Raw genomic sequence first — 9,672 nt, 5'->3', positions numbered from 1 at the left:
TCTATTACCATCTTCTCTGTTCTTTTCAATGCCTTAAAGAGCACTATGGAATGCAAAGAGAAGCAGGACCATATATGTTATCAATTAATAATAAATTATTTATAAATTGTTGTGGACGATTCAAAGAGAGATGGAGAAAAGTCAAGCTTCGAAAAAGGAAAAAGATGATGATACAGAAGGAAAGATGGGGCCAGGGCTGTAAACGAGCCGAGTTCAAGTGAGCATGGAATGTGCGAGCTCTGCTCATTCACTACTCGAGTCGAGTTCAAGCTCGTTTATCAGCTGAGCCTATGAGAACGTTTGAGCTCGGCTCTCGGCTCGTGTACAAGGAAAATGAGTTGGACCTCGATTCTATTAACGAGCCGAGCTCCAGCTCGACTCGAGCTCGGCTCGCTAAAGATCTAAACCAGATAGAAAACTAAGGACAGCACAACATTAGTGAAAGAAAAAAGAAAGAAAAAGAAACAATAAAGATCAACGGGAAAGGTATAAAAAAAAAATTAAGCACATTGAGATCTTAACACGATCTCTTCAAATATATAACATCTGTTTGGATCTACAAGAAAATCAACAACTTAAATAAAAGGTTTTAAAAAAAATGTACATTAACTCAAATTGAGACGTCTCCCGTTCGCTCCCCCAAAATCCACGTCTTCCTCATAGAAGCTCAGCTCGACCAAACCGCCCTCTCCTTTGACAAAAATCCTCCCTTTAGGCCAAAAGCTACTCAAACGGTGCCGGAAAGGGTACCGGTCTGGCCAGATTTCTAAAGATGGAAATGAGTTTCGGATTCTCCATGAGAACAAAGTGATGGACACTTTTGAGCTGCTGCAGATCATGAAGTTAAAAGAAATTCAGAGTGATGAAGCGGTTCCATTTTCAACGGTCAATGAGAACTCTGATCAGCTTAGGAGAGAGAGGAAGCGAGAGAGACTACGTGTCTTTCTCTGTATTAGGCGAGTGAATGGATTAGAAAACTTCTATCACAAGTTTGTGTCAGTTTTTGCAGTAGACAAGGAGGAGAAAAAAATAAATAAAGCCACGTTTGCGCATAGAGAGTTTATTTATTCAAAATGAAATTTATAATCGCTAGTATACAACGTCGTATAATCATTTTAAAAAAATAATAATAAATATAAAATTTATATAAAAAAAAATTAATTTTTTATAAATAAATCATATTCTTTTCAAAACGACTACACGATATTTATATATTTCACAACTGTATGTAATATTCCTGATTCTTATTTATCATTCTTTAATTATCAATAGTATTTTTTTATCTCCAAATATTCTTGAAATTGATTCTCTTCATATTTTCAGTCATGATTATATTTAGATTAATTCATTGTCTTTATTGATTGAATTCTTAACTGTAGTATTGCGCCACTGGGTATATTAATTCATGCCTATTTTATCATTCCAGTTATATTTTGGTACTTCAATTTTATTTATCATTCATTTTAAATTTGTTTCTATTATTTAATTTTATTCTCTTTATCACATAAGTCGATTCTTATGAAATATCCTGAATTTATCTTTGATACAATTTAACATTTCTACACTTAAAAAAACACATTTAGAATCACATCAATGACACTATTAGTATTGTTATTAATAAAACTATTAGTAAGAACTCTGATTTCTTATAGTAATAATTCTAATATTTACGGCACTATCAGTCTGCATCACCAATGACGGTAAAATTTTATTGTTTAAAATCATGTCTCTTATTTATGTCTAAAATCATTTTACAAGGCATCTGCATGTAGTTATAAATAGGTTTGTAGGAATGTTTGTATTATAGTTATCAATAGTTTGCAGATAATATATGTGATATATGTTGTAAACATGGAGAAATTTTTTAAAATATAGACAAAACTCTATCTGTTTATAGTTAAATATTTAAGATATAACATAACTCATGAATTGGGCGCCTTACTAGTATGTGTGTATATATATATATATATAATATGGACCATATGGTGTAATTTGTAAACTTATAATGTTATATATTTATAGGACTCATGTATTCATCATAACTTCTAATTCGATAAGCCTTGAAGTTAATATTATAAATTTATATATAGTATATGTAGTGGACTATAAGTAAGACTAGGTCTATATACATAGTTATGAATATTATAAATTATACATATCTAACTTTTGGCTATTATATATATATATATATATTGTATTATATATGTATAAATATATACAAGTCGAGTCGAGCTTCATCCGAGTTTGTTCACGAACATTAATCGAGCCGGTCGCGATTTATACAAGTTTGTATCGTTTAATAATCGAGCTTAATTCTATGTTTATGAATAACCTATTTAATATTTGATTCGAGTTTAATCGAATCGAATTCGAACTGTCTATCGAGTAGCCTGTTTATTGTACAGCCCTAGCTGAAGAGTAAGAAAATATGTTTGTTTGAGATGGAGAAGATGGGCTGAAGTAACTCTGAACTGGGCTTTTAGAAGAGACTTGAGCTTGGAGTGAACTAAAAAACTACATATACGGGCTGAAGTGATTCTTTTACTATGCGAATGGGTGGGCTTTGAATGGTTCTACTATAACTTAAAATCATGGGTGGGCTCAGAACCGAACAGTATCAAGAACAATAACATCTCTGAATCAATTGTTTTCTATAATCTAAACATTGTAAATTCATCCAGGAAGCCCATTCTCTAAAGAATTCTACTACCGGGCCATATGAAGCTTATCGTTTAGATGACCGACCCACTTTATGTGACATCACGTAGTTTATTATAAAATAAATATATTAAGAACAAATGAGTGTCTGAAAACACAAAAAATGAAGACTGAAAGGGTCATCTGAGTAATAAATAAATTTACACCTTTACAATGTGATGTGTTATTGTGATAAAATGATATCTGTGTAAAGACTATAGAGTAATTGAAGGGTTTAGGCATTAATTCCATAAGAATTCATCAAATTTTCGACATCATGGCTGGACAGGCCCAACTATGGTGGCTTATGTTGTAAAATTTATATGTACGCACCATTTTCTTTGACTAGATTAATGTTTATTTGTAGGTGAATTGATATACCCTGCATACCATGGGCTCTATAGCATAGGCCCGGTTCTTCAATCGGGTCATTGTCCGGATTGTTGTCATTTCAACAGAGACTGTGTTGATGGAAGGTGTAATAACCCAGCCTGTCAGAGGCCCAGACCCAAGACCCCAAGCCCAGCCCGCCCCCTTTTTTTTTCCTAGCAATGACGCCGTTTAAAAAAAAAAAAAAAACCCAGTCTTGCGAGACAACTCTCACCCCTCTTCCGTCTCTCTCTCTCTCTCTCTCTCTCTCTCTCTCTCTCTCTCTCTCTCTCTCTCTCTCTCTCCTGTCTTCTATCGTGCACCACCACACCAATTAACCATCTCTCTCCCTCTCTCGACCACTCACTCTCTCACCCTTGTTAGCCTCTGTAATGGAGCTTGATACTTCACTTTTTGAATGTGGTTTTGGCATTGATAACTGAGCTGCATGAGCAGCTTGACATATAGACTAGATTTCTTTTAGTACGTAACTAAGGAGTTCCAACTTGGGTACAATGTCTATTTAGTTTGAAAGATGGTTAGACTAATGATGTTACTTTTGGGTATGCTTAAATGAATGAAACGTAAGTATGTTTTGGGATTAGTATTTTAATACATTGTGTATTGCTCAAAGAAAAAATTGTCCGTTGTAAATACTGCATAATATATGCATATTAAGTGCATTGCATGCTTAACTGTCTTGAATGAGGGTATGTTTGTGTTGCATATCCTGACGCTTCAAGCTCTGTCAAATCCTAAGCAAATTTTAGAGATGTCACAATACCCTTCTTGAAAACCCAAGGGACGCATGCATAGATGTCAAGTGGCACCTTCTTGTAGTGGCCAAGTTTCCATCTCTCGTTTATGCCAATCTCAAGATTCTCTTCCCTTATTTTTGCTCATATGCTTATTTCCAAGATCCCTCGTGATTACACACCTTAGAAGATTAAGAGACACTTGAGTCATCTTGTGCATGAGTGTCAAGTGGCATTTTAGGGCATAAACGGTGCCATGCCGTATAGATGGCGTGTGCCATCCGTGTGCCTCTTCCCCTTCCACTCAATCATGCCTCACTTCATCTTATATAAATATTTGTGCTAACAAAACCCTAATCCGATTGGGCCATTGGCTACCTAGGTGCAAGCATGGATCAATCTCATTATTAGTCCATTGGAAACCTAATGGTAAGTTACATAGGCACCAAGTGACGTAGCCACACTCAAACCGAGCCATCTCTTCATCTTCCTCATAATCGTTTTCTTGAAACTCTACACCCTTGCATGAGTCTCAAGTGGCGCCATTCTGCCAAAACCAAACACCCTTTACTCTTCCTCATCATGGGAACTCTAAGGGACAACAACATAGGCATCAAGTGGCTTAACCCTAGCCAACTCGAGCACCCTTCTTCGTTTTCTCATGATTACCTTCTAGAAATCCTAAAGGCATTTTGCATGCATGCCATGTGGTGCTAGCCCTGGCCCAAACTGAACCCTCTTCATTTCCCTCCTTATTTCTAAGTTAAATTCAAGGGAATATGGCATCAATGTCAAGTGTCTACCTAACACTAGTGGCAGAAACCATAAGGGCTTAAAGCCTTAATGGGCTTGGGAGTCCACCTACATCAAAGTGTAGGGATATAAACTTCTTATCATGGAAAGTCTGACTATAAGGGCCCTAGGTCCATTAATTCTATAATTACTTAGGCACAATAGTGATGTAACATGAACTCTAAGTCCTAGCTTTAAATTGGGGTGTCACCCTTTCCCCATGAGGTAATGAGGATGCATAAGGATGTTCCAGAGTTACAGATTTAAACACTATGTTAATTTGTCAAGAATTTCATTTACATTTTCAGTTGAAATGAAAATGTTATATTTTATGACAACACAAAGGCTAAACAAGAAAATTCTACGAAAAAAGATTTAAAATAAGTGTTAGATGTTTTAATTTTAAGTTCAAGTTCGTCTTCTAAAATTGTGGCGGATCAACTGTGCATTGAGATGACCTGAGTGATTCATATCAGAATAAATCGAATTGATGCAAATAAAAGATTCACAACATCATTAAAAAACATTTCCTTAATCACTAAGTAAAAAAACTAAAAAAAATTCATTCGGGACACAAATTCGGATACCAAATCATTTCTGATCCATAAATAATATGTGTTTGAGGGAGCTAATGAGTTTAGGCAAGTTTTATACAAACTTGTTTACAGCTAATCTTTTACGAGTTTATTTAATAGATAGCTTTGTTAACAAACAGAGGGTGGAATGCCTATCAAATGAGAAAATGTATGTGTTCATGAAGAAATTAAAAGAGGGATATATATTTATTTATTTACATCGGATGTCCGAGAACAAAATCTTACTAGTATTGAAGGTGTGGGAAATACAATTGAAAACCAAAAAAAAAAAAAAATACCATAATCTTACAATAAAAAAAATCACCATATTCTTACAAATCTTCGATCGGAACTCTGACCTCCGTTTAGAGTCAGACCGTTTGTTTCTCTACATTTCTTACAGATCGAGTTGTTTTCTCTTTGGCGCCAGATGAGGAAATCATTTCCATTTTGCATGTTCTTGTTGGCGCGCCTAGCTACAATGCCAAATCTTTTCTTTTTTTTTTTCCTTTCCTGCATTTGACGCCAGATGAGGAAATCATTTCCGTTTTTACTATAAGGTGAACAACAGAAAATAATGGTGAGACTCATTTCTTTTACAACTTTCCATAATATATCTAAACTCATCTTAACATCTAAACACATTTTAAACTCATCTTAATGGACCCCACCAAACTCATTCAACAATCTAAACTCACTACTATTCATAAAAAACTCAACTCATCTCAACATCCAAACGCAGCATTTGTGTAGACAATGAAAGTCTATTTTAAAAAAAAAAACCCGTCATAAAAAAGTAGATTTTTTTAAATAGGTCTTACCTTTAAGGAACTATATAAAAATTGGATTAGTTACAATTTGTCCCCTCAAACTTTCACTTAATTCACAATGTGTCCTGAAATTAATAATTGCATAAAAGTAAACCTACTTATTTTCAAAACTTATCAATCCTCCATTTCGTCTACCAGCAACATCAAATGTAACGGAAAGTGCCTCCACGTGCTGCTCACATGCATAACATTCATTGTAAAGATGTAATTTTCATATAATTTATTATCATTGACTATATAAAATAATATATGTTATTAACTAATAATTAATCATTTACAAATTGTTGTGGAGAATTCAAAGAGAGATGAGAAAGGTCAAGCTTCGAAAAGGGAAAATATGATGAAAAACAAGGAAAGATGGGCTAAAGAGTTTGTTTGAGATGGAGAAGTGTGCCAAAAAAAAAAAAAGTAGTATGAAAATATGTTTGTTTGAGATGGAGAAGATGGGCTGAAGTAACTCTGAACTGGGCTTTTAGCAGAGACTTGAGCTTGGAGTGAACTAAAAAACTACATATACGGGCTGAAGTGATTCTTTTACTATGCAAATGGGTGGGCTCAGAACCGAACAGTATCAAGAACAATAACATCTCTGAATCAATGATTTTCTGAAGTGGCGGAAACCTTTTGTTTTCTATAATCTAAACATTGTAAATGTATCCAGGATTCCAGCATTCTTATGTCCATAGTTTGATGCAAGTAGCCCATTCTCTAAAGAATTCTGCTACCGGGCCATATGAAGCTTATCGTTTAGATGGCCGACCCTCTTGATGTGGCATCACGTAGTTTATTATAAAATAAATATATTAAAAATAAATGGGTGTTCGAAAACACAAAAATGAAGATCGATAAGGTCATCTGAGCAATGAGCTTCAAACGCCCACCCAAGATAAATTAGGTAGTTTTGATGTGATGCACACTTATGGTGATTCCTAATAGACCCAACAAAAAATATATAGAACTGCTAGCTTCGTCTATGACTACAACATTGAAGTTTATATTGAAGTTGCACATGATCATTTATACCTTAAGGAGGGATTTTTTTTACGTACCTGGGGAGATCAAAAGGAGAAGGAGAAGGAGAAGGAGAAACATTCCTGAAATTTCTGCCCCCATTGGTGTTTCTGACTTCTGTGAGAGGAGGAGGAGGATATTGGTGGAGGAAACTGTCAAGTTACCTTTGGTCGGGGAGTTGCATGTGTAACCTTTTATTACCAGTGCTGCTGGCTGCAGAATCAAAAGAATCCCAGCAGGCAGCTATTCAAGTCGAAGTATCCAGAATCATATCAACTTGTAAAGCTATTTTGCTACGTCACGTCTTGTATGATACAAATTAGTCAATACAAAATAATTATGAGCGACCTGTCATTTTAATTTTTCCTTTTGATCCGTAATGCGGTCGAGAATTCCGGGTGCCCGCTGCCCAGGTTTCAAAATGCGTCCTTTTGGACCTTTGGTACCTAATTTCGTTGGTTCTGAGTTTCCCAAATAAAAATAGTACATTACATCATATCATATCATATCATAAATCAAATTATATTTTAATCCAATACTTGGTAACTTTAATAGCATATAATTAAAGATGGATCATCCAATACATACATGACGGTTCAGATTCTTTAAGTAATCTCTATACACTAGCATATAGTGCATTAATAGAAGGCAATTTATAAGTACTACAAATCCGAGCAGCTGATGTTTCTTATAAGCATAAAGTATTATGATATTTGACCTTTGAAAAGCCATTTAATAAACACACATATAATAAATTTTCCAAAAAAAACTAGGGAACCGCACTTAATATTAATGTCATGGAACATCCACAACTTCGCTACAATCATGCGCACATCGTACTAGATTAATGTCTCAAATACTGGCATATTCAAGCAAGTAATAAGTATTTGAAACTAACTCCTGAATTCCTGTATATTTGAAGAATCTAAGTCTGCTCTCGAAATACACATCCAGTTTAGAACAATAGGTAGATGTAATAATTTCATTTATGTTTTTTTTTTTTTTACACCATGCATCCTCACATGTAAATTGGATTAGAGAGTTTTAGAACATAACATGTAAATCCATTAACTTCTCATTTGCCTTTTAACTTCAAAAAAACAAAAGACTTTTTACAAATTTGTGCTCATGCAATTTTTTTTTATCCATCTATCTAAGCTAACTAAGAAAGAGAATTCTCTATCTCCACTTTATGCCATAATATTATTAGTGAGCTTCGAACTATTACTTACTCTAGATGGACTGTAGATATGAATAATAACAGATTCATTACTTTGGTTTAGTATATTTGGTTTGAGGGGGTGAAGGGTTGAGGGCGTAGCGTCCGAGATCTAAGCTACCAACTGGAAGAGTCAGAAAAAAAGATTGCCCATTTTGGTCAAATACAAGACAAAATAGTGAGAATACTTGAGAAGTGTTGAGAATGTTTATGAATAGTTATGAGTAGAGATTGTAATGAGTTTGTAGGTCCCATTAAGAGTATTTTGAGTTGTTTGGATGTATGAAATATGTTGAATTGTTGACTTTTAGATAGGTAGTTGAAAAAAATGTGGGTCCTATAAATATTATAGTGATTTTATTTTTAGTAATAAATATTATAGTGATTTTATTATAGTGATTTTTTAATATTAATAAATATTATAGTGATTTTATTTTATTTTTATATATAATAATGATAAATGTTATAATAATTTTATTTTTTATTTATATATAATAGTGATAAATATTATAGTAATGTTATTTTTTATTTATATATTATAGTGATAAACAGTGATTTTATTTTTTATTTATATATTATATTGATTTTATTTTTTATTTATATATAATAATTTTATTTTTTATTTATATATTATAGTGATTTTATTTTTTATTTATATATTATAGTGATTTTATTTTTTATTTATATATAATAGTGATAAATATTATAGTGATCTTATTTTTTATTTATATACAATAGTGATAAATATTATAGTGATTTCATTTTTTATTTATATATAATAGTGATAAATATTATAGTGATTTTAATTGTTATTTATATTTAATAGTGATAAATATTGTAGTGATTTTATTTTTTATTTATATATAATAGCGATTAATATTATTGATTTTATTTTTTATTTTTATTTAATAGTGATAAATATTGTTGATTTTATTTTTTATTTATATATAATAGTGATAAATATTATAGTGATTTTATTTTTATTTATATATAATAAAAATAAATATTATAAAATGTCTGTGAATAGTTATGAGTAGAGATTGGAGTGAGTTTGTGGGTCCCATTGAGAGTATTTTAAGTTGTTTGGCATGTAGAGTATTTCTAATAGTACGAGAATACTTGGAAAGTGCTGAAGTATTTCCGTTACCCAAACGCAGCCTTAGACTCTATACACTTTGAAACATTCTCTTGTATTTTCTACAAACTGCAAGAACATATAAAATCAACAGTTGTAGAGGAGATTAGTTATTTTCTATGTTCATTTACTTTTATCTATTTTTTTCTTTCCCGTCAATTTCCTTTTGTTGCAGATATCGTCATTCTTTGTATGTGGAATCAAATTCCTTTGATCTTGTTCTCTTAATGTTATAATTCCAGTAATTAGTTGTTGTTTTTTTGTCTTGAGCAGAAACGAAAATCATTCT

Source organism: Juglans regia, chromosome 15 (assembly GCF_001411555.2).
Source record: "Juglans regia cultivar Chandler chromosome 15, Walnut 2.0, whole genome shotgun sequence".
Lineage (NCBI taxonomy): Eukaryota > Viridiplantae > Streptophyta > Magnoliopsida > Fagales > Juglandaceae > Juglans > Juglans regia.
Note: the sequence above shows the minus strand (reverse complement) of the source record.